The 25,991-nt window shown below is 46.6% G+C and overlaps 1 pseudogene; it reads right to left on the reverse strand.

The window, feature by feature from the left end:
- Positions 1 to 1,149: 1,149 nt before the first annotated feature.
- LOC124045450 lies at positions 1,150 to 22,411 on the reverse strand (annotated as a pseudogene).
- Between the last annotated feature and the right edge of the window lie 3,580 nt (positions 22,412 to 25,991).

Below are 25,991 nucleotides of genomic sequence, written 5' to 3' on the forward strand. Positions count from 1 at the left end.
TCATTTTTCAACCTTTGTTTAACTAGGCAAGTCAGTTAAAAACAATCTTATTTACAATGACAGCCTAGGAACAGTGGGTGTAACTGCCTTGTTCAGGGGCAGAGAGACAGATTTGTACCTTGTCAGCTCGGGGATTCGATCCAGAAACCTTTCAGTTACCGGCCCAACACTCTAACCACTAGGCTACTGCCAACGTTTGTCTATGGAGACTGCATGGCTGTGTGCTGGATTTTCAGATGTGGCTGACATAGAAGGGGTGTCCACACACGCGTAGCATATTCAACATCCCTACACCTCAGGCCAAGGAAGCCGCCAATAAAACGTTTTTACAAAGACAAGTAGCATTGGGTCAGGTTTTTATTTCAGCATAACAACGGCAATGCAAACCAACCATGAGTTGACAGGGAGCATCTGAGTAACACAGCAGCAGTAACAGACATGAAGAGATCAAGGTCAGATACCAACAGGTCAGGAGAACAGTATATTATATATCAGTTTAAATTCAGCTCTTTTGTAAGTAAGTCACTACAACTGTGGTCTGTCAAATGTGAATTCCCTTCATCAGTGAAAAACCATGTGAATTCCCTGCATCAGTGAAAAACCATGTGAATTCCCTGCATCAGTGAAAAACCATGTGAATTCCCTGCATCAGTGAAAAACCATGTGAATTCCCTGCATCAGTGAAAAACCATGTGAATTCCCTGCATCAGTGAAAAACCATGTGAATTCCCTGCATCAGTGAAAAACCATGTGAATTCCCTGCATCAGTGAAAAACCATGTGAATTCCCTGCATCAGTGAAAAACCATGTGAATTCCCTGCATCAGTAGAAAACCATGTGAAATCCCTGCATCAGTGGAAAACAAGGCCACGATAAGCAACAAGCAGTGGTTAGACACCATGCCGGCTCAATGAGAAACCAAGATGGCGGTGTGCCTGTAACCGTGCGATGGAGAAACAGAGGTCAGGACTGAATGAGCAGGTGGTTTGGAACAGTTAGAACACATGGAATGGAGAGAGGAAATAAAGACCCCGGAACCAACTGGAATGAAGAGCGATGCAGAAAAATGGAACAGGAAATAAAGACCCCGGAACCAACTGGAATGAAGAGCGATGCAGAAAAATGGAACAGGAAATAAAGACCACGGACAGAAAATAAAGACCCCGGAACCAACTGGAATGAAGAGCGATGCAGAAAAATGGAACAGGAAATAAAGACCCCGGAACCAACTGGAATGAAGAGCGATGCAGAAAAATGGAACAGGAAATAAAGACCCCGGAACCAACTGGAATGAAGAGCGATGCAGAAAAATGGAACAGGAAATAAAGACCCCGGAACCAACTGGAATGAAGAGCGATGCAGAAAAATGGAACAGGAAATAAAGACCCCGGAACCAACTGGAATGAAGAGCGATGCAGAAAAATGGAACAGGAAATAAAGACCACGGAACCAACTGGAATGAAGAGCGATGCAGAAAAATGGAACAGGAAATAAAGACCACGGAACCAACTGGAATGAAGAGCGATGCAGAAAAATGGGTACAAAGGAAATCTGACAAATACACAATTCATCTTCAATAGAATTGGAATAAAGGAGAAGGTGGAGAAAGGTTCAGAAAAGAGGTACGTCATTTCACACCTCAGACTACAGAGGGAGGGAGGGGTGACAGGTCAGAAAGTGGGGGGGGGGGGGGTAAGAGCAGAGATGAGTTGTGTTTATCCCAAATGTCCCCCTATATAGTGCACTACTTTAAACCAGGCCATCTCAGTTAGCGAAGGTCTGGCGCACGGCGTTGGCGATGTGTTTGGCGCTGATGCCGTACAGGTCCAGGAGCTCCTGAGGTTTTCCACTCCGGGGTATACGGTTCACCGCCAGGCGCGTCACCATGATACCAGGCTCCTCCCCCACCGCAGACAGCACCGCCTCCCCAAGACCACCTGGTGACAGAGGTAGAGGGGGGTTAGAACAGAGCCCCTCCGAGGGGCCTCCCCAAGACCACCTGGTGACAGAGGTAGAGTGGTGTGGGGGATGTGCTTTGGCAAAGTGGGTGGGGTTATATCCTTCCTGTTTGGCCCTGTCCGGGGGTGTCCTCGGATGGGACCACAGTGTCTCCTGACCCCTCCTGTCTCAGCCTCCAGTATTTATGCTGCAGTAGTTTGTGTCGGGGGCTCGGGTCAGTTTGTTATATCTGGAGTACTTCTTCTGTCCTATTCGGTATCCTGTGTGAATCTCAGTGTGCTCTCTCTAATTCTCTCTTTCTATCTCTCTCTCGGAGGACCTGAGCCCTAGGACCATGTCCCAGGACTACCTGACATGATGACTCCTTGCTGTCCCCAGTCCACCTGGCCATGCTGCTGCTCCAGTTTCAACTGTTCTGCCTTATTATTTGTAAGTCGCTCTGGATAAGAGCGTCTGCTAAATGACTTAAATGTAAATGTAATTATTATTCGACCATGCTGGTCATTTATGAACATTTGAACATCTTGGCCATGTTCTGTTATAATCTCCACCCGGCACAGCCAGAAGAGGACTGGCCACCCCACATAGCCTGGTTCCTCTCTAGGTTTCTTCCTAGGTTTTGGCCTTTCTAGGGAGTTTTTCCTAGCCGCCGTGCTTTTACACCTGCATTGTTTGCTGTTTGGGGTTTTAGGCTGGGTTTCTGTACAGCACTTTGAGATATCAGCTGATGTAAGAAGGGCTATATCAATACATTTATCAATACATTTATCAATACATTTGATTTGATTAGTAGACAAGAACAGCTCAAGGACAGAACTACATACATTTACAAAAGGCCGCAAGGTGCCGCTCTAGGGGACAGGCCAGGTGCCGCTCTAGGGGACAGGCCAGGTGCCGCTCTAGGGGACAGGCCAGGTGCCGCTCTAGGGGACAGGCCAGGTGCCGCTCTAGGGGACAGGCCAGGTGCCGCTCTAGGGGACAGGCCAGGTGCCGCTCTAGGGGACAGGCCAGGTGCCGCTCTAGGGGACAGGCCAGGTGCCGCTCTAGGGGACAGGCCAGGTGCCGCTCTAGGGGACAGGCCAGGTGCCGCTCTAGGGGACAGGCCAGGTGCCGCTCTAGGGGACAGGCCACCTGGTGTAGAGGGGGGTTAGAACAGAGCCCCTCCGAGGGGCCACGGTGAAGGACAAACAGACGTACCCTCTCTGTAGTGGTCCTCCACGGTGATGATTCTCCCTCCGGTGGCTCGGGCGCTCGACACGATGGTGGCGGCATCCAGGGGCTTGATGGTGAACGGGTCAATCACACGGATGTTCACTCCTACACACACACACACACTAATGAGCCGTAATTCTTCCTCATCAAGTAGCATGTATTGTATCACTACAGTGATGTCGTGAACTACTGGGCTTCAGAAAGAGCAGAAACCAGTTAGTGGAAGAAAATAAAGTCTGAATTTGGATTGTATTAAAACAAATAAGAAACAGCCTTGAGACAACAATGCCTGACTGGAATCATTATGTAACATCTCAGCCCTGTTGAATCCAGGCCACCAGGGGGCAGTGGTGTGGTTCCCTGCCAGGCCACCAGGGGGCGCTCTTACCCTCGCTGGCCAGCTGGTCAGCAGCAGTCAGAGCTTCATGCAGAGTCACTCCAGCTCCAATCACCGTCACCTGGTCGCTGTCGGACTGACGCAGCACCTTGGCCACGCCCACCTCAAACTTCTCGTTGGGGTCGTAGATCACCTTTAGTTCTGGTCTGGTGATGCGGAGGAAACAGATTCCCTGGAACACACACTCAAGGCTTAGTTCACACAGCTCGCCCTCGCCGCCCCCCCCCACGGGTTCATTCATACCGAGGCCCCCCACGGGTTCATTCATACCGAGCCCCCCACGGGTTCATTCATACCGAGCCCCCCACGGGTTCATTCATACCGAGCCCCCCACGGGTTCATTCATACCGAGCCCCCCACGGGTTCATTCATACCGAGCCCCCCACGGGTTCATTCATACCGAGCCCCCCCACGGGTTCATTCATACCGAGCCCCCCACGGGTTCATTCATACCGAGCCCCCCACAGGTTCATTCATACCGCTTGCGCCCCCACAGGTTCATTCACACCGCTTGCGCCCCCACGGGTTCATTCATACCGAGCCCCCCCACAGGTTCATTCATACCGAGCCCCCCCACAGGTTCATTCATACCGAGCCCCCCACGGGTTCATTCATACCGAGCCCCCCCACAGGTTCATTCATACCGAGCCCCCCACGGGTTCATTCATACCGAGCCCCCCACGGGTTCATTCATACCGAGCCCCCCACGGGTTCATTCATACCGAGCCCCCCACAGGTTCATTCATACCGAGCCCCCCACGGGTTCATTCATACCGAGCCCCCCACGGGTTCATTCATACCGAGCCCCCCACAGGTTCATTCATACCGCTTGCCCCCCCACAGGTTCATTCATACCAAGCCCCCCACAGGTTCATTCACACCGCTTGCGCCCCCACCCCTTTCGGGAAAACTAGGTTCTGACCTTGGTGTTAGCAGCCAGCTCCACAGACCTCTCGGTGGAGACGCCGTCACTTGGGTAGAACAGAGTGCATGTTGGGATAGCGCGAAACATGGCAATGTCTTCCAATGCCATCTGGGAGGGGCCATCCTCACCTGAGGACAGGAAGTAACGCAACAGGCATCAGTAAACATGAATAAACACTAAACTCACATGATCTGATATACCGGACAAAAACTGAAATCAATAACCTCTTACAAATATTCAGAAGACTCAAAAATGAAATCATGGGAATCGGAAATCAGTCGTCCCTCTACAGCAGTACAATAGAGTAGAGTAGAGTAGAGTAGAGTAGAACACACTAATCAGTCGTACCTCTACAGCCTTTAAGGGGACCACTAAACAATACTCAGTGATTAGTGACAATTAATAGTCGTCCCTCTACAGCAGTACAATAGAGTAGAGTAGAGTAGAACACACTAATCAGTCGTCCCTCTACAGCAGTACAATAGAGTAGAGTAGAGTAGAACACACTAATCAGTCGTCCCTCTACAGCAGTACAATAGAGTAGAGTAGAGTAGAACACACTAATCAGTCGTCCCTCTACAGCAGTACAATAGAGTAGAGTAGAGTACAATAGAGTAGAATAGAATAGAGTAGAACACACACACTAATCAGTCGTCCCTCTACAGCAGTACAATAGAGTAGAGTAGAGTAGAACACACTAATCAGTCGTCCCTCTACAGCAGTACAATAGAGTAGAGTAGAGTACAATAGAGTAGAGTAGAGTAGAACACACTAATCAGTCGTCCCTCTACAGCAGTACAATAGAGTAGAGTAGAGTAGAACACACTAAGCAGTACAATAGAGTAGAGTAGAGTAGAATAGAACACACTAATCAGTCGTCCCTCTACAGCAGTACAATAGAGTAGAGTAGAGTAGAATAGAGTAGAGTAGAGTAGAATAGAACACACTAATCAGTCGTCCCTCTACAGCAGTACAATAGAGTAGAGTAGAGTAGAATAGAACACACTAATCAGTCGTCCCTCTACAGCAGTACAATAGAGTAGAGAACACACTAATCAGTCGTAGAGTAGAATAGAGAGTAGAGTAGAGTAGAACACACTAATCAGTCGTCCCTCTACAGCAGTACAATAGAACACACTAATCAGTCGTCCCTCTACAGCAGTACAATAGAGTAGAGTAGAGTATAATAGAGTAGAGTAGAGTAGAGTAGAACACACTAATCAGTCGTCCCTCTACAGCAGTACAATAGAGTAGAGTAGAATAGAACACACTAATCAGTCGTCCCTCTACAGCAGTACAATAGAGTAGAGTAGAGTAGAACACACTAATCAGTCGTCCCTCTACAGCAGTACAATAGAGTAGAGTAGAGTATAATAGAGTAGAGTAGAGTAGAACACACTAATCAGTCGTCCCTCTACAGCAGTACAATAGAGTAGAGTAGAGTAGAATAGAACACACTAATCAGTCGTCCCTCTACAGCAGTACAATAGAGTAGAGTAGAGTAGAATAGAGTAGAGTAGAGTACAATAGAGTAGAGTAGAATAGAATAGAACACACTAATCAGTCGTCCCTCTACAGCAGTACAATAGAGTAGAGTAGAGTAGAACACACTAATCAGTCGTCCCTCTACAGCAGTACAATAGAGTAGAGTAGAGTAGAATAGAACACACTAATCAGTCGTCCCTCTACAGCAGTACAATAGAGTAGAGTAGAGTAGAATAGAACACACTAATCAGTCGTCCCTCTACAGCAGTACAATAGAGTAGAGTAGAATAGAACACACTAATCAGTCGTCCCTCTACAGCAGTACAATAGAGTAGAGTAGAGTAGAGTATAATAGAACACACTAATCAGTCGTCCCTCTACAGCAGTACAATAGAGTAGAGTAGAGTAGAATAGAACACACTAATCAGTCGTCCCTCTACAGCAGTACAATAGAGTAGAGTAGAATAGAACACACTAATCAGTCGTCCCTCTACAGCAGTACAATAGAGTAGAGTAGAGTATAATAGAGTAGAGTAGAGTAGAACACACTAATCAGTCGTCCCTCTACAGCAGTACAATAGAGTAGAGTAGAGTATAATAGAGTAGAGTAGAGTAGAACACACTAATCAGTCGTCCCTCTACAGCAGTACAATAGAGTAGAGTAGAGTATAATAGAGAATAGAACACACTAATCAGAGTAGAACACACTAATCAGTCGTCCCTCTACAGCAGTACAATAGAGTAGAGTAGAGTATAATAGAGTAGAGTAGAGTAGAACACACTAATCAGTCGTCCCTCTACAGCAGTATAATAGAGTAGAGTATAATAGAACACACTAATCAGTCGTCCCTCTACAGCAGTACAATAGAGTAGAGTAGAGTAGAACACACTAATCAGTCGTCCCTCTACAGCAGTACAATAGAGTAGAGTAGAGTAGAATAGAACACACTAATCAGTCGTCCCTCTACAGCAGTACAATAGAGTAGAGTAGAGTAGAACACACTAATCAGTCGTCCTCTACAGCAGTACAATAGCAGTACAATAGAGTAGAGTAGAGTAGAATAGAACACACTAATCAGTCGTCCCTCTACAGCAGTACAATAGAGTAGAGTAGAGTAGAACACACTAATCAGTCGTCCCTCTACAGCAGTACAATAGAGTAGAGTAGAACACACTAATCAGTCGTCCCTCTACAGCAGTACAATAGAGTAGAGTAGAACACACTAATCAGTCGTCCCTCTACAGCAGTACAATAGAGTAGAGTAGAACACACTAATCAGTCGTCCCTCTACAGCAGTACAATAGAGTAGAGTAGAGTATAATAGAATAGAGTAGAGTGTAATAGAACACACTAATCAGTCGTCCCTCTACAGCAGTACAATAGAGTAGAGTAGAGTATAATAGAACACACTAATCAGTCGTCCCTCTACAGCAGTACAATAGAGTAGAGTAGAGTATAATAGAACACACTAATCAGTCGTCCCTCTACAGCAGTACAATAGAGTAGAGTAGAGTAGAATAGAACACACTAATCAGTAGAACAGAGTAAATCTTTACAGCAGTACAATAGAGTAGAGTAGAGTATAATAGAACACACTAATCAGTAGAACAGAGTAAATAGAGTTTAATAGAGTAGAATAGAGTAAATAGAGTTTAATAGAGTAGAATACAGCAGTACAATAGAGTAGAGTAGAGTAGAATAGAACACACTAATAGAACAGAGTTTAATAGTCCCTCTACAGCAGTACAGAGTAATAGAGTAGAGTAGAGTAGAATAGAACACACTAGAGAACAGAGTAAATAGAGTTTAATAGAGTAGTAATAGAATAGAGTAGAGTACAATAGAGTATAATAGAACACACTAATAGAGTAGAACAGAGTAAATAGAGTTTAATAGAGTAGAATAGAGTAGAGTAGAGTAGAATAGAGTATAATAGAGTAGAGTAAATAGAGTTTAATAGAAGAATACAGAGAGTAGAACACAATATAATAGAGTAGAGAATAGAGAGTAGAATAAATAGAGTAGAGTAGAATAAATAGTAGAGTAGAATAGTAGAGTAATAGAGTAGAGTAGAGTAGAATAGACTAGAGCAGGGGTGTCAAACTCATTTCGCATCGTGGGCCACATACGGCCTAGGGAGATGTCAAGTGGGCCGGACCATTAAAATTATACCATACTCTGCTATAAATAACCAAAATATCATGTCTTTCCTTTGTTTTGGTGTAAAGAAGCACAAGAACATTAGGAAAATATTGAAATTTAATGAACTATCCTTTTACAAAACATTTCATGAAACACCTCATATTTCCTTAGACAAATGTGCAATTTACTTTTATCATTCACAAATATGCATTGCAACTGATCCCACTGATTGTACAAAGGCACAAAACTTTAATTGGTACTGAAAAATATAGTAATGCACTTTAAGATTAAATGAGACTTTTAAAGAAAGGAATTTTTAAACCACTTACACATACGCATATAAAATCTAAATGTAATCCCTGCGTACACCTTACAAACTAAGGAGAGTGATTTTAAATGTGTAATGAAGAAAGTGTTGCCTGTCCTGTAAATCTGTAAACTTCATACATGAAACATACATACACATACAATACATACTGAAAATTTATGGAGTTGTATGAACAGTAGAATTCCATCACACAACTTTTGTTTTGAAGCTGCTGACTAACATTAAAGTGCACATTTTTTAAATCACCACAGTAAGGATTCATCTTCACAGAGCTGTATTCTTTCAATGCAAACAGTATCTAAGGCAGCATTTTAAAGGTGTTAGTCTAGTCTGGACTTGTATTTGTACCTGAAACTTGGCATCTTTTGGCCTGTACAAGTGCATCAACACCAGGTGTCATGTCCTGACTAGCTGTCACTTTCAGAATGTCATTTAAGTGCTTGTTTGTGAGCCTTGAACGCATTTTTGTTTTATTGATATTCATCACTGAGAAAATTTGTTCACAAAGGTAGGTTGTCCCAAACATGCACAAAATTTTAGCAGCCAGGGCTGTTAATTTGGGGTACCCTGGTAGTAGATACTGTAGTGGCGTCGAATATTATATTCCTTCAATACCGAAACTTGTTGCAAACACACCAAGCACAAAGGTTTTCCGTGCATCTCTGTAAATAAATAGGACGTGGTCCATTTTTCTTTGAAAATTCTACACTCCTTATCTACTTTTCTCCGTTTGGATAACGACATTTTGGCTAATGAGGGTGTAGCGGAGAGGTAGAGACCAAGGTATTAACAACGTCGTAACAAGCAGCAGATGGCGCATTGATACCGTCTGCTGTTTTCAGTCTGTCTCAGTGATGCGGCTTGTCTTCTACTCTGATGGAAAGAGTGCGCCCCTTAGCGGATAATCCATGAATTGCAGCGAATTAAAAATATTAATTCCATGTCTTTTATGCATTTTTTCCACTTTCAAATTATCCTGCGGGCCTGATCGAACCTCCTTGGGGGCCGGTTCCGGCCCGCGGGCCGTATGTTTGACACCCCTGCTCTACAGCCTTTAAGGGGACCACTAAACAATACTCAGAGTGATTAGTGACAATTAAATTCATTCCATTAATTAATTAATTAAATCTTACAGGCAGAATAAACCTCTAGAATGGCACCTAAGGTTTTAGTATTTATGTACAGTAACACCATTTACCCCCCTGAAGACATTAAATATATTATAGGGGCCTCCTGGGTGGTGCAGTGGTCTAAGGCACTGCATCTGTTTGAGGCCAGGCTCTGTCCCAGCCGGCCGCGACCGGGGCACAATTGGCCCAGGACGGTTTGGCCGGCAGGGATGTCCTCGTCTTATCGTGCTCTAGCGACTCCTGTGGCGGGCCGGGCGCAGTGCACGCTGACCAGGTCGCCAGGTGTTACGGTGTTTCCTCCTCCGACACATTGGTGCGGCTGGCTTCCGGTTAAGTGGGCATTGTGTCAAGAAGCAGTGCGGCTTGGTTGGGTTGTTTCAGAGGACGCATGGCTCCAGACCGTCGCCTCTCTTGAGTCCGTATGGGAGTTGCAGCGATGAGACAAGACTGTAACTACCAATTGGATACCACAAAATTGGGGAGAATAAATATAAGTTTATAACAGAATATATGGGCAACTAAAAACTCAATAAAAAGTCCGGCTTGACAATTGATTTTCAGTGGAGAAAGGCCCGGGTGGAGAGGGGCCCCGCGCCCCCACTTTAGTTTAGGAGGGGACCCCCACTTTAGTGGAGAGGCGCCCCCACTTTAGTGGAGAGGGACCCCCCACTTTAGCGCCCCACTTTAGTGGAGAGGGACCCCGCGCCCCCACTTTAGTGGAGAGGGACCCCCCCACTTTAGTGGAGAGGCGCCCCCACTTAGTGGAGAGGGCCCCCACTTTAGTGGAGAGGGGCCCCCACTTTAGTGCCCCCACTTTAGTGGAGAGGGACCCCCACTTTAGTGGAGCCCCCACTTTAGTGGAGAGGGGCCCCACTTTAGTGGAGAGGGACCCTTTAGTGGGAGAGGGGCCCCCACTTTAGCCCCACTTTAGCCCCCTGTGGTGGGAAAATGGGTGAGATGAGACAGTACTGACCGATAGAGACTCCACAGTGTGACCCCGCCAGGTTGATGTTAGACTCTGAGACGGCAGCCATTCTGATATGGTCGTAAGCCCGGGACAGGAAGGCAGCGAAGGTGCTGGCGAACGCCACCGTGCGGTCCCGTGTGGCACAGCCGATCGCCACGCTCACCTACACAGAAAATAGATTAGATTTTTTTAAGGTGGATAATTTATAATTCCAGAAAATGTTAAACACCTGGACAGACAGACCGACCAGGGTGACCGACCAGGGTGACCTGGACAGACAGACCGACCAGGGTGACCTGGACGGACCAGCTGGCAGGGGTCTCAACACTACAATACCATAGACCCTGCAACGTAACAATCTAACTATCGCTCCGTAACACCTGCATCTGTAACCACAAAAGGCTGCTCATGCCCCCCCAGGGTCTGTGGTGACGCCTCAAGCAGAGATGCAGTGCCTTAGACCGCTGCGCCACAATGCAAGTCCAGTTTAGTCCTCGTCTCTACACCCCCCATACACCCCCTCACCATGTTCTGTTCAGGGTAGACTACATTATACACCCTCTCCCCTCACCATGTTCTGCTCAGGGTAGACTACATTATACACCCTCTCCCCTCACCATGTTCTGTTCAGGGTAGACTACATTATCATACACCCCTCTCCCCTCACCATGTTCTGCTCAGGGTAGACTACATTATCTGCAGGGTAGACACCCACCCTCTCCCCTCACCATGTTCTGCTCAGGGTAGACTACATTATCATACACCCTCTCCCCTCACCATGTTCAGCTCAGGGTAGACTACATTATCATACACCCTCTCCCCTCACCATGTTCAGCTCAGGGTAGACTACATTATCATACACCCTCTCCCCTCACCATGTTCTGCTCAGGGTCTACATTATCATACACCCTCTCCCCTCACCATGTTCAGCTCAGGGTAGACTACATTATCATACACCCTCTCCCCTCACCATGTTCAGCTCAGGGTAGACTACATTATCATACACCCTCTCCCCTCACCATGTTCTGCTCAGGGTAGACTACATTATCATACACCCCTCACCATGTTCTGCTCATACACCATACACCCTCTCACCATGTTCTGCTCAGGGTAGACTACATTATCATACACCCTCTCCCCTCACCATGTTCTGCTCAGGGTAGACTACATTATCATACACCCTCTCCCCTCACCATGTTCTGCTCAGGGTAGACTACATTATCCCCCCTCACCATGTTCTGCTCTCCCCACCCTCACCATGTTCTGCTCAGGGTAGACTAGACACCCTACCATGTTATCATACACCCTCTCCCCTCACCATGTTCTGCTCAGCGATGAAGCACTCTACAAAGCGTTCAGGGTAGGCCTTGTAGAACATCTCAGAGAAGGTAGAGTTCTTCATGTCAGCGTCCAGAGCCACCACCCTCGGACTGGACTGACCGAGTTTAGCCAGGGCCACGCCATACGCCTTACGAGTAGCCACCTGGGGAGAGAAAAGGTAGACAGGAAGTGTTACCCAGGAGCCTACAGATAACCATGTCAGAGGGGGACGTGTCCCTGATATTGTAGGCAGGCGATAGGTCGGCGGTGTGTGTAACTTGTCACCAATCTTCTAGAAAGAAGGGCTAGGCAGGGTGAAAGGTCAGCGGTGTGTGTACCTTGTCTCCGATCTTGTAATTGGGAGGGCTAGGCAGGGTGAAAGGTGAGAGGTCAGCGGTGTGTGTGTGTACCTTGTCTCCGATCTTGTAATTGGGAGGGCTAGGCAGGGTGAAAGGTGAGAGGTCAGCGGTGTGTGTGTGTGTACCTTGTCTCCGATCTTGTAATTGGGAGGGCTAGGCAGGGTGATTGGTGAGAGGTCAGCGGGAGCGGTATCTTCATTGGGTAGCTCGGGGCAGATGGTCTTGTTGGGGTTCTGAATCTGAGACTCTAAGTCTTTAATGGCCTCCTCGGCCCGGTCCTTGGGCATCGGCTTCCCATGCCAGTTATCCGTGTTCTCTATGCCTGGAGGAGGGAGATGAGTCAACAGGTCATTTACCCCACCAGGGAAATGTTTATATTATCTAGTACACTCATTACACTATTTAGAGACCATTACACTGTTATATTATTGTTAAGGGAATTTTTAAAATCTATAATGACTAATTATGTATACATTTCAATCAGGATGTACTAATCAGAATACTATTCTATATATGTATGAGTTTTCTTTCTTGATCCCAGTACTGAAAATAATGAATGTGGTCAAAAGTTAGAACAATGACTGTCTGTTCCTTGGTACAAATCTTCAGACTGCCATTTGAATGCTTATCTACAGGAGAAGGCCTTGAGTCATAAATGATATTAAATTGGTAGGGAGACGGATGTGGGAAGGCTTGAGATACAGCCTTTGTACTGGAACGGAGATGGCACGGATTGGGGCTGGAACGAAGGACGTCATTTTCAGTTTATAACCTGTGGTAAAACTGTATAGTATTCAGTACTCTCGTGAATAAACTCTGCTGTCTGATTGTAAGACAGAGCCCAGTCTATCATTATACAATAAGGGAATTACAAATACTTATGAATTGACAAGAGTGTTTCATTTTAATTGGGTATTAAAACATAACGATTTAATTCCTTTAACAATTATCTAGTAAACTATCTAGAGACCATTATATTATCTAGTGACCGTTATATTCTGTTATATTATCTAGTGACCATTATATTCTGTTATATTATCTAGAGACCATTATATTCTGTTATATTATCTATTATATTCTGTTATATTATCTAGAGACCATTATATTCTGTTATATTATCTAGAGACCATTATATTCTGTTATATTATCTAGTGACCATTATATTCTGTTATATTATCTAGTGACCATTATATTCTGTTATATTATCTAGAGACCATTATATTCTGTTATATTATCTAGAGACCATTATATTCTGTTATATTATCTAGAGACCATTATATTCTGTTATATTATCTAGAGACCATTATATTCTGTTATATTATCTAGAGACCATTATATTCTGTTATATTATCTAGTAAACTATCTAGAGACCATTATATTCTGTTATATTAACTAGTAAACTATCTAGAGACCATTAGACTGTTATATTATCTAGTAAACTGACTATCTAGAGATCATTAGACTGTTATATTATCTAGAGACCATTAGACTGTTGCAACCAGAGCCATCAGTGTAAATACAACCTGTGGAATTGCAGTATTGGGTGTATTCATTAGCACAACGTTGCAAAAACATTCTTCAAAATGAAAACTAGCATTTCTTATGGGATAAGTTCAGGTTAGTCCCTTCTGGGTTTTGGCCCGTTTACTTCCTGGTTTAATACGCCCCTCCCATCTCCATCTACCTTTGAGTCCTCGACCCTTGAAGGTCTTGGCGACAATCATAGTGGGTTTCCCTTCACCTGCTGGGCCTGCCACAGAGCTTTACACAGCTCCTCAACGTCATGACCATCCACCACATACGTGTTCCACCTGGATGAGGAGAAGGACCGGGTTACACACGCAACAGGCCGACCCTGGTCGAAAAGAGATGGGAGGAGGAGATGTGGGACGAGGAACCAGATGAGAGATGTGAGGAAGAAGACCGGTGGAGGGTGGAGGGGTACCGACCCGAACGAGAAGAGAAGGAGGTGCAGAGAGGAGCAGGAGGTGCAAGAGAGGAGCAAGAAGGAGAAGAGGGGGAGGGGTACTGACCCAAACAAGAAGAGAGCAGGAGGTGCAAGAAGAGAGCAGGAGGTGCAAGAAGGAGAAGAGGGAAGGGAGAGCAGGAGGTGCAAGAGAGGAGCGAAGGAGAAGAGGTAAGGGGTACTGACCCGAACGCTTCGCAGCGTCTGCGGTAGACGTCCATGTCGTGTTTGAGAGGAGCAGCTTCACTCTGTCCCAGGCGGTTAACGTCGAGAACAGCCACCAGGTTATCCAGGTTGTAGTGAGAACCAAACGCCATGGCTTCCCAGACAGCCCCCTCTGAACACTCCCCATCACCCAGCATGCAGTACACACGGTAACTAGGGACACATAAAAAACAACACACTACAAAGTAACTTTGGGCGCTCTACTTTTCACAGACGCTCTATAACACATGTCCTTCTCATAGAGCACATGTCACAGACCTGCTCTATAACACATGTCCTTCTGACACAGAGCACATGTCACAGAGAGAGTAAGCCTGACACAGAGAGAGTAAGCCTGACACAGAGAGAAGTAAGCCTGACACAGAGAGAGTAAAGCCTGACACAGAGAGAGTAAGCCTGACACAGAGAGAGTAAGCCTGACACAGAGAGAGTAAAGCCTGACACAGAGAGAGTAAAGCCTGACACAGAGAGAGTAAAGCCTGACACAGAGAGAGTAAAGCCTGACACAGAGAGAGTAAAGCCTGACACAGAGAGAGTAAGCCTGACACAGAGAGAGTAAAGCCTGACACAGAGAGAGTAAGCCTGACACAGAGAGAGTAAACACAGAGAGAGTAAGCCTGACACAGAGAGAGTAAGCCTGACACAGAGAGAGAGAGTAAGCCTGACACAGAGAGAGTAAGCCTGACACAGAGAGAGTAAGCCTGACACAGAGAGAGTAAGCCTGACACAGAGAGAGTAAGCCTGACACAGAGAGAGTAAGCCTGACACAGAGAGAGTAAGCCTGACACAGAGAGAGTAAGCCTGACACAGAGAGAGTAAGCCTGACAGAGAGAGTAAGCCTGACACAGAGAGAGTAAGCCTGACACAGAGAGAGTAAGCCTGACACAGAGAGAGTAAGCCTGACACAGAGAGAGTAAGCCTGACACAGAGAGAAGCCTGACACAGCCTGACACAGAGAGAAGCCTGACACAGAGAGAGTAAGCCTGACACAGAGAGAGTAAGCCTGACACAGAGAGAGTAAGCCTGACACAGAGAGAGTAAGCCTGACACAGAGAGAGTAAGCCTGACACAGAGAGAGTAAGCCTGACACAGAGAGAGTAAGCCTGACACAGAGAGAGTAAGCCTGACACAGAGAGAGTAAGCCTGACACAGAGAGAGTAAGCCTGACACAGAGAGTAAGCTTTCATCTGTGCTAAAATCAACCTAACAAGTGCTCCAAGGCCTTCCAGTACATTCTGCTGAACACAAGGCAGTCTGAAACGGTTAACACCTGGTCTGAGTGACCTTTGACCTTCCCGGAACATCACTGCATGGGTGAGAGGTGCATTGTGGGATATCGTTACGGCGCCGGAGGATGTGTGCGTCTGTTGTACCTGGACTTGTCGAAGTGTTTCCCGGTGTAGGCCATGCCGCAGGCGGCCCCAAGCCCCTGTCCCAGAGACCCCGTTGCCACGTCAACAAACTCCAGTTTCTGCAGAACAGTCAGAGTTAGTCAAACCACGTTCATTAGGGCATGAAAACGCTTCAAAACATTGTTTCTTAGTGACAAGTCCAGGTAGTCTCTCTCCCGTTTATCAGTTCTGTTTTGAGCCTAATGAACAACTCTTCAATGGGGTTAAAGGTCACATACAGTTACGGGGTCAGGGGTTACGGGGTTACTTACGGGTGTGGGGTGACCCTCCAGGTCAGAGTCGATCTTCCTAAGGTTAATCAGGTCAGCCTCCTTCACAAAGCCCGCCTCTGCCCAGGCAGCGTACAGGATTGGTGCAGCATGACCCTGGAGGAAAACAGCCAATCAGAGAACAGTACAAGACTCAGAGGGTGCTTGGGAAATGTAGTGCAATTGAAAGAACAGACAGGTGAACTGCGTGTGCGTAGAGCGTACGGCCGCCCAACAAAAAATATTGGTCGACTGATCTGATCTGTTCTATCGACCAAACGATTTAAAAACACATTTTTCCATATATATATATATATATAACTAAATGAAATACGACTTTCATATAGCATAGCAAAGACTAAAACCAGCAGAATGTGAAATTGTTTATTAAACTCAAACAAGCAGGATCTGTCTTATTCCAATAGGGATGACTTATAAAGCCTGGCACATTTAACAGGCTGTTGATTATAGACCTAATTAAGTTGTAGTATCGTCTCAATGTTCTTAAGACAACCAAGTCCAGGGCTGTTTCCTCGTCTCCAAAACGCCGCCGGCACATTGTTCTCAACACCAATAGTCTGGTTAACTCTGTTATTAGGCACACAGCAACGTGGCCGTGGAAAAGGCACCAATTCACCAGTGCACAGACGGGTCCTAGTCGAGTGTGAACCTCACCTTGGAAAGCACGAAGCGGTCGTTGCACGGGTTGCGTGGGTCGGTGGCTTTGTACCGCATCGTGTGGAAGAACAGCACGGACATCAGCTCTGCGGCGCTGCAACATGTGGTGGGGTGACTGGAAACAGGGTGAGATCAAAAGAGGATGAGGAGAGGGACGAGCCCGGCAGAGCGAGAGAGGGAGAGAGGACAGGGGGAGAGAGAGAGAGGGACAGGGGGAAGAGGACAGGGGGAAGAGAGAGAGAGAGGGACAGGGGGAGAGAGAGAGAGGGACAGGGGGAGAGAGAGAGAAGAGGGGGGAAGAGAGAGAGAGAGGGACCGGGGGAAGAGAGAGAGAGAAGGACAGAGCGAGAGGGGGAAGAGGGACAGGGGGAGAGAGAGAGAAGGGACAGGGGGAAGCCCAGGGGGAAGAGAGAGAGAGAGAAGGGACAGAGCGAAGAGAGAGGGGACAGAGAGAGAGAGAGGGGACAGGGGGAAGAGAGAGAGAAGGGACCGGGGGGAAGAGAGAGAGAGAAGGGACAGGGGGGAAGAGAGCGGGGGAGAGAGAGAGAGGGGGGGAGAGAGGGGAGAGACAGGGGGGAGAGAGAGAGAGAGAAGGACAGGGGGAGAGAGAGAGGGACGAGGGGGGCAGAGAGAGAGAGAGAGGGGACAGGGGGAGAAGGGACAGGGGGAGAGAGAGAAAGGACAGGGGGACAGGGGGAGAGAGAGAGAAGGACAGGGGGAGAGGGGGGACAGGGGGAGAGGGGACAGGGGGAGAGAGAGAGAAGGGACAGGGGGAGAGGGGACAGGGGGAGAGGGGGGACAGGGGGAGAGGGGACAGGGGGGAGAGGCATTGAGAGCAGGTTGTCAGTAACAGTTGACTTCAAGCAGCTGTTAAATTGGGAACCCACTCACATGCATGTTACCCACAATGCATTCTGAGGATCTGTATTAAAATGTTCACCTGACAGTTACACAAAAAATAAAAACCAAACCATTAAAAGACAGAGTTAATTCATAAGGAAATTATTAAAATCGGAAATCCATTAGGCCTTTGGTCTATAGACTTCAGAGAGCTGGGGAATCTGACACCTCGCATGGAGTTGATCAGGCTGTTGATCGTGGAACGTTGTCCCACTCCTCTCTTCTATTGCCGGGAACTGGAACCTCCGGTCATACACTTCAATCCAGAGCATCCCACACATGCTCAAATGGTGACATGTCTGGTGAGTACGCAGGCCATGGAAAAACTGGGACATGTTCAGCATCCAGGAATTGTGTTTTGATCCTTGCAACATTGGGCTGTGCATTATGCTGAAACTTGAGGTGATGGCGGCGGACGAATGGCACAATTGACTTCAGGATCTCATCGCGGTCTCTCCATTCAAATTGCCATCAATTAAATGAAATTGTGTTTGTAGCTTATGCCTGCCCATACCCCCACCATCACGGGGTTCACAACATTGAACAGCGCTGAACTGCAGTCAGGTCAAGACCCTGGTGAGGACGACGAGCACACAGATGACAGTTCGTGCAGTAATTATTTCACTGCAGTTGTGATGACTTTGGATTTACTGTCAAATTCTCTAAAACTACGCTGTGGCGGCTTATGGTAGAGCAAATAACATTGAATTATATGCAACAGCTCTGGTGAACATTCCTGCAGTCCAACTCCCTCAAAACATCTGTGGAATCATGTGTTTCAAAGACTAAGATTAAGTCTTTACATGCTTGCCGGCACAAGGTGCACCTGTGTAATGATCATGCTGTTTAATCAGCTTCTTGATATGCCACACCTGTCAGGTGGATGGATTATCTTGGCAAATGAGAAATGCTCATTAACAGGGATGCAAACAAATTTGTGCAAAAAAAAATAAAAAATGAAATCTTTGTGTACGGGATATTTCTGGGGTCTTTTATTTCAGCTCATGAAACACTTTACATGTTGCGTTTATATTTTTTGTTTAGTTTCTCCCCCCCCCCCCCCTAATGATTCACCCTTCATGGGGCGGCAGGTTGGTTAGAGCGTTGGACTTGTAACCGAAAGGTTGCAAGATCGAATCCCCGAGCTGACAAGGTAAAAATCTGTCGTTCTGCCCCTGAACAAGGCAGTTAACCTACCGGGGAACGGTGAGTTGTCATTGTAAATAAGAATTTGTTCTTAAATTTAACTGACTTGCCTAAATAAATAATGTTAAAATGTTTTTTTTTTAAACATGGGCTTTGGAATGGGCCTACCACTGACTTATGTACGTTGTAGAAGCCTATTAGACCATAGCCTTGCCACGTGATTTCCCCAGCGTTGCAATAACACTGCTCTGTGACGCGCGTGTGTGTGTGAGGCCTGTTAAAGCAATTTGGAATCACGAGACTTCACATCTGTCTATTAATTTCTGCCAGACTCACTCAGTCTTCTGCAGCACTGGGTGTATTGTTGGTGAACATGGTTCTCTGCTCCATATCCACGAGTTTCGTGTAAAACTACAACAGCAGCATGTCATCGTTGAAACTACAACAGCAGCATGTCATCGTTGAAACTACAACAGCATGTCATCGTTGAAACTACAACAGCAGCATGTCATCGTTAAAACTACAACAGCAGCATGTCATCGTTAAAACTACAACAGCAGCATGTCATCGTTAAAACTACAACAGCATGTCATCGTTGAAACTACAACAGCATGTCATCGTTGAAACTACAACAGCATGTCATCATTGAAACTACCACACCATGCTGTTCAACCATTTACCTCCAAGCAGATCTTCCAGTGACTGAAACCTGCTGAAATTAACAAGTTTAGACAAAGTTCCCATTTATTAAAATATTAAATATATATATTTATTAAAATATTAAATATATATATTTATTAAAATATTAAATAGATATATATTTTGAGTGTTTAGGGTAGGTTTATTAAAATTTTGATGTTATTTATTAAAATATTAAATAGATATATAAGTATCAGCCACCACGATTTTACAGCCACCACGATACTACAGCCACCACGATACTACAGCCACCACTACAGCCACCTACAGCCACCACGATACTACAGCCACCACGATACTACAGCCACCACGATACTACAGCCACCACGATACTACAGCCACCACGATACTACAGCCACCACGATACTACAGCCACCACGATACTACAGCCACCACGATACTACAGCCACCACGATACTACAGCCACCACGATACTACAGCCACCACGATACTACAGCCACCACGATACTACAGCCACCACGATACTACAGCCACCACGATACTACAGCCACCACGATACTACAGCCACCACGATACTACAGCCACCACGATACTACAGCCACCACGATACTACAGCCACCACGATACTACAGCCACCACGATACTACAGCCACCACGATACTACAGCCACCACGATACTACAGCCACCACGATACTACAGCCACCACGATACTACAGCCACCACGATACTACAGCCACCACGATACTACAGCCACCACGATACTACAGCCACCACGATACTACAGCCACCACGATACTACAGCCACCACGATACTACAGCCACCACGATACTACAGCCACCACGATACTACAGCCACCACGATACTACAGCCACCACGATACTACAGCCACCACGATACTACAGCCACCACGATACTACAGCCACCACGATACTACAGCCACCACGATACTACAGCCACCACGATACTACAGCCACCACGATACTACAGCCACCACGATACTACAGCCACCACGATACTACAGTAAGAGAATGTGTTAGTCTAGTGAGTTATGAGCAGGCCTGAAAGACCCCTGCTTGTTCTGATAGACTGAAATAAACCAGATCAACCAGGGAAGGTTATTAGTTTCTCTGTGAGCAACTGACTGAAAACCAGGAAGTTATCAATAACCAGTAGGTCTCCGTGATTCAAACGTGTTCCCTTTCCTGGGCAATGTATCAAGTCTTGGGTGATATACTGGGATATTTAAACATTGTTTTCTTTAAACTTTAACTAAGCATAACTTATGATTTAATACTGTATTTTGTATTATATTTATATATAAATTATTTGTGGGTGCTATGCCACGGCTTATTAGGTAACTCTAAAATGTGTTAAATTAAATATATCCAGCTCTGGGCTCCAGCTAAGCATTTGGTTTGCTAACTTGCTAGTAGCTAAGTGGCTAAATCAAGTTTCTTTGATACAACAAAGACAAATCAAGTCTCTCCTGGATCATGAGCCATGTTGCCTCTTTAAGAAACAGCAGCCCTTGTGCACCATGTGACTTCATGACAGTAAGGAGGAAGTAGTACAAGGAAATAGCCTGTTATAAACTCAGGAGCCAAGTAGGCCTTCTTTAAGGTTCCTCCTACTGTTAGCCTGTTATAAACTCAGGAGCCAAGTAGGCCTTCTTTAAGGTTCCTCCTACTGTTAGCCTGTGGGTTACTTGTGCCCAAAAGTTGTGCACTAGACTACATAGGGAATAGGGTGCAGTTTGGGACAAACCACATTAGTACAGTGACCCTTTCTTCTCCACCCCAGACACTTTCCAAAGGTCATGTTGAGAAAGAACTTGCTTCTATGGTGTGGCAATAAACCTCAGAAAAATACAATAAAATCGATTTGTCTGAAATATTGCCCCGTTTTGCACAATAGTTTAATAACGTTTAATACACAGTAGTTGTGCAATGAGAGGCGAACCCTCTGCCCCGTCTTCATTCAGGTCAATGTCCCTATTGTACTGCGGGTTAAAACTGGAGCAGCAGACGGGCCATGACGACGCACATTTAACGTTTGAAGCGAGTTTGTGCGAGTCAAAGGGCATTTCTACACACACACACACACACACACACACACACACACACACTAGGAGGTGTTCTGAACGGTGAGTCTGCAGCTTTAAACTAAAGACTGAAAGCAAGTGACTTAACGTTGCTAAATATAAATATATATATATAGTTATATAATAAATATTCAACACGGGTATGATGCCAGTTATAAGTCATCTAGATTATAGTTGATCAAAATGTACTAAAATTTAAATAACCGAGTGCTTCCACATTTACGGTCATTCAAACGATGTAATGAATCACTGACGCAGATTCCTAGTTAATCTCCTTTAGCTTTACCCAGATAATGTAATACACCCCACGTTAAAATTAAAATAACACTACAATACTTCTTTAAAAAACCCAAAATAACACCTGAAAGCAACCGGTCTATTTATCGAACTAAAACCAACGATAAACCCGCCTGCGTGGAAATAATCCACACGTGTAAACACCGGTCCAGAAAGACACGGTTCAATGTCATATAGTTTAACCTACTTACATTACTCAACATGCAAAACCTTATTTCTGATCACTTTAATAAAAATAAAAAGGCCGTACCCGGAGTTGGAGGCGCACGTTGCCTTGACCGAGTTGATCCGTAACTTGTTAGCGATGTCTTTCAGGCCCTGCAGTGTCTTCTCGTCCGGTTTATGGTAGCTCGCCATGGTGGAGGCACGGTAACGGAGAAAACACCGGCTGGTAAATATCTAACACGGCTATTTGAAGAGCTGCACAGCTTCTCCTCGGGTGTCGGTTGAAGATAAATGGATTAAACCAGTATATCAACCGTGCGAGCTACCAGAGGACTGGATGAACGGTTGAACCGGAGGAGAAACGATGTAAACGAGGAGAGGAACCGGAAGAGAGAGGCGTCTTTATGTGCACTCTGCCGCGGACACGCCCACCGGAGTCACTCATTGGAGGAAAACAGGTCGCGCAACTTGTGGAGGCATTCATTTTGCCAGACACGGCCTGCAACCTGAGAGACACTAGGCCTGCATCCTGAGAGACACTGGGCCAGACACTAGGCCAGACACTGGGCCAGACACTAGGCCAGACACTAGGCCAGACACTAGGCCAGACACTGGGCCAGACACTGGGCCAGACACTGGGCCAGACACTAGGCCTGCAACCTGAGAGACACTAGGCCAGACACTAGGCCAGACACTAGGCCAGACACTGGGCCAGACACTGGGCCAGACACTGGGCCAGACACTGGGCCTGCATCCTGAGAGACACTAGGCCAGACACTAGGCCAGACACTAGGCCAGACACTGGGCCAGACACTAGGCCAGACACTGGGCCAGACACTAGGCCTGCAACCTGAGAGACACTAGGCCAGACACTAGGCCAGACACTAGGCCAGACACTAGGCCTGCAACCTGAGAGACACTAGGCCAGACACTAGGCCAGACACTGGGCCAGACACTGGGCCAGACACTAGGCCAGACACTGGGCCAGACACTCGGCCAGACACTGGGCCAGACACTAGGCCTGCAACCTGAGAGACACTAGGCCAGACACTAGGCCAGACACTAGGCCAGACACTAGGCCTGCAACCTGAGAGACACTAGGCCAGACACTAGGCCAGACACTAGGCCAGACACTGGGCCAGACACTAGGCCTGCAACCTGAGAGACACTAGGCCAGACACTAGGCCAGACACTAGGCCAGACACTAGGCCAGACACTAGGCCAGACAAATCAACCAGTGATTCAAGTGTCATGTTTCGATGTCACGTGCACAAGAACAGTGAAATGCTTTTCTTGCAATATCTGAATGAGCATTTCCCAAACTCGGTCCTCCGGAGGGGTGCACATTTGGGTTTTTGCCCTGACACTACACAGCTGATTCAAATAATCAAAGCGTGATGATGAGTTTATGATTTGAATCAGCTGTGTAGTGTTAGGTCAAAAACCAAAACGTGCCCCCCTTGGAGTCCAGAGGACCGAGTTTGGGAAACCTGCTCTTAACCCAACAATGCAGTGATCCCCTCTAGCGACACAACCGACGCCTGCGCAACTATGGGGCAAAACATACAGGATAGTTTAGAGTGTTTTGTTGTTGACAGCATGTAAACTATATTTTGTCTCCAATGTATATTAAAAAACAGAAATACATTTGCACAAGTCAAATCGTATTTGTCACATGCACCCAATAAAACAGGTATATAGACCTTACAGTGAGATGCTTACGAGCCCTTAACCAACAACGCAGTTCAGAAAAATACCTACAAAAAAAACAATGCAAAAAAAGTCACAAGTAATTAAAGAGTAGCAGTAAAATAACAATAGCGAGGCTATGGGTACAGATTCACCGGTTAGTCGAGGTAATATGTACATGTAGGTAGAGTTATTAACGTGACTATGAATAGATAATAACAGAGTAGCCGCAGTCTAAGGGGGATAGCAGCCATTTGATTAGATGTTCAGGAGTCTTATGGCTTGGGGGTAGAAGCTGTGGTGGTGATGCTTAGGAGGAGGCCCAACCCAAAGGAGGAAGACTGACCTGGACCACCAGCCTGGTGGTGATGCTTAGGAGGAGGCCCAACCCAAAGGAGGAAGACTGACCTGGACCACCAGCCTGGTGGTGATGCTTAGGAGGAGGCCCAACCCAAAGGAGGAAGACTGACCTGCACCACCAGCCTGGTGGTGATGCTTAGGAGGCCCAACCCAAAGGAGGAAAACTGACCTGGACCACCAGCCTGGTGGTGATGCTTAGGAGGAGGCCCAACCCAAAGGAGGAAGACTGACCTAGACCACCAGCCTGGTGGTGATGCTTAGGAGGAGGCCCAACCCAAAGGAGGAAGACTGACCTAGACCACCAGCCTGGTGGTGATGCTTAGGAGGAGGCCCAACCCAAAGGAGGAAGACTGACCTAGACCACCAGCCTGGTGGTGATGCTTAGGAGGAGGCCCAACCCAAAGGAGGAAGACTGACCTAGACCACCAGCCTGGTGGTGATGCTTAGGAGGAGGCCCAACCTAAAGGAGGAAGACTGACCTAGACCACCAGCCTGGTGGTGATGCTTAGGAGGAAGCCCAACCCAAAGGAGGAAGACTGACCTGCACCACCAGCCTGGTGGTGATGCTTAGGAGGAGGCCCAACCTAAAGGAGGAAGACTGACCTAGACCACCAGCCTGGTGGTGATGCTTAGGAGGAGGCCCAACCCAAAGGAGGAAGACTGACCTGCACCACCAGCCTGGTGGTGATGCTTAGGAGGCCATTTTATTCCTTGTCCACTCGGCCGATAGATTTGTTTTTCCATCAGAAGATGGATGTGTCCCAGTATCGTCAGGAGCTGGTTTATAGTCCAGACAGGAGCTGGTTTATAGTCCAGACAGGAGCTGGTTTATAGTCCAGACAGGAGCTGGTTTATAGTCCAGACAGGAGCTGGTTTATAGTCCAGACAGGAGCTGGTTTATAGTCAGACAGGAGCTGGTTTATAGTCCAGACAGGAGCTGGTTTATAGTCCAGACAGGAGCTGGTTTATAGTCCAGACAGGAGCTGGTTTATAGTCCAGACAGGAGCTGGTTTATAGTCCAGACAGGAGCTGGTTTATAGTCCAGACAGGAGCTGGTTTATAGTCCAGACAGGAGCTGGTTTATAGTCCAGACAGGAGCTGGTTTATAGTCCAGACAGGAGCTGGTTTATAGTCCAGACAGAGCAGGTCCAGACAGGAGCTGGTTTATAGTCCAGACAGGAGCTGGTTTATAGTCCAGACAGGAGCTGGTTTATAGTCCAGACAGGAGCTGGTTTATAGTCCAGACAGGAGCTGGTTTATAGTCCAGACAGGAGCTGGTTTATAGTCCAGACAGGAGCTGGTTTATAGTCCAGACAGGAGCTGGTTTATAGTCCAGACAGGAGCTGGTTTATAGTCCAGACAGGAGCTGGTTTATAGTCCAGACAGGAGCTGGTTTATAGTCCAGACAGGAGCTGGTTTATAGTCCAGACAGGAGCTGGTTTATAGTCCAGACAGGAGCTGGTTTATAGTCCAGACAGGAGAGCTGGTTTATAGTCCAGACAGGAGCTGGTTTATAGTCCAGACAGGAGCTGGTTTATAGTCCAGACAGGAGCTGGTTTATAGTCCAGACAGGAGCTGGTTTATAGTCCAGACAGGAGCTGGTTTATAGTCCAGACAGGAGCTGGTTTATAGTCCAGACAGGAGCACAGATGTCCTCTGTCATTCTCAGGTTTCTGAACATCAAAACATTGAGTGATGTAGTATGTATTGTAATCAGAACTACAGGTGATTTGTCTGACAACATGAGTTGGTCATGAAGTTGAGGGGATCCACTTCGTTTTAGGTGAACCGGGACCTTTTTGTTGCTGATGTTGGACGATGAAACGTCCTCTAAGCTCCTTGGGAAGTGTGCCGATGTATTGAAGCCTACAGTCATCAAACTGGCAACCCCTGACTATGACCCCTGACTACGACCAC

This window comes from Oncorhynchus gorbuscha, linkage group LG10 (genome assembly GCF_021184085.1).
Source record: "Oncorhynchus gorbuscha isolate QuinsamMale2020 ecotype Even-year linkage group LG10, OgorEven_v1.0, whole genome shotgun sequence".
In the NCBI taxonomy this organism is placed as follows: domain Eukaryota; kingdom Metazoa; phylum Chordata; class Actinopteri; order Salmoniformes; family Salmonidae; genus Oncorhynchus; species Oncorhynchus gorbuscha.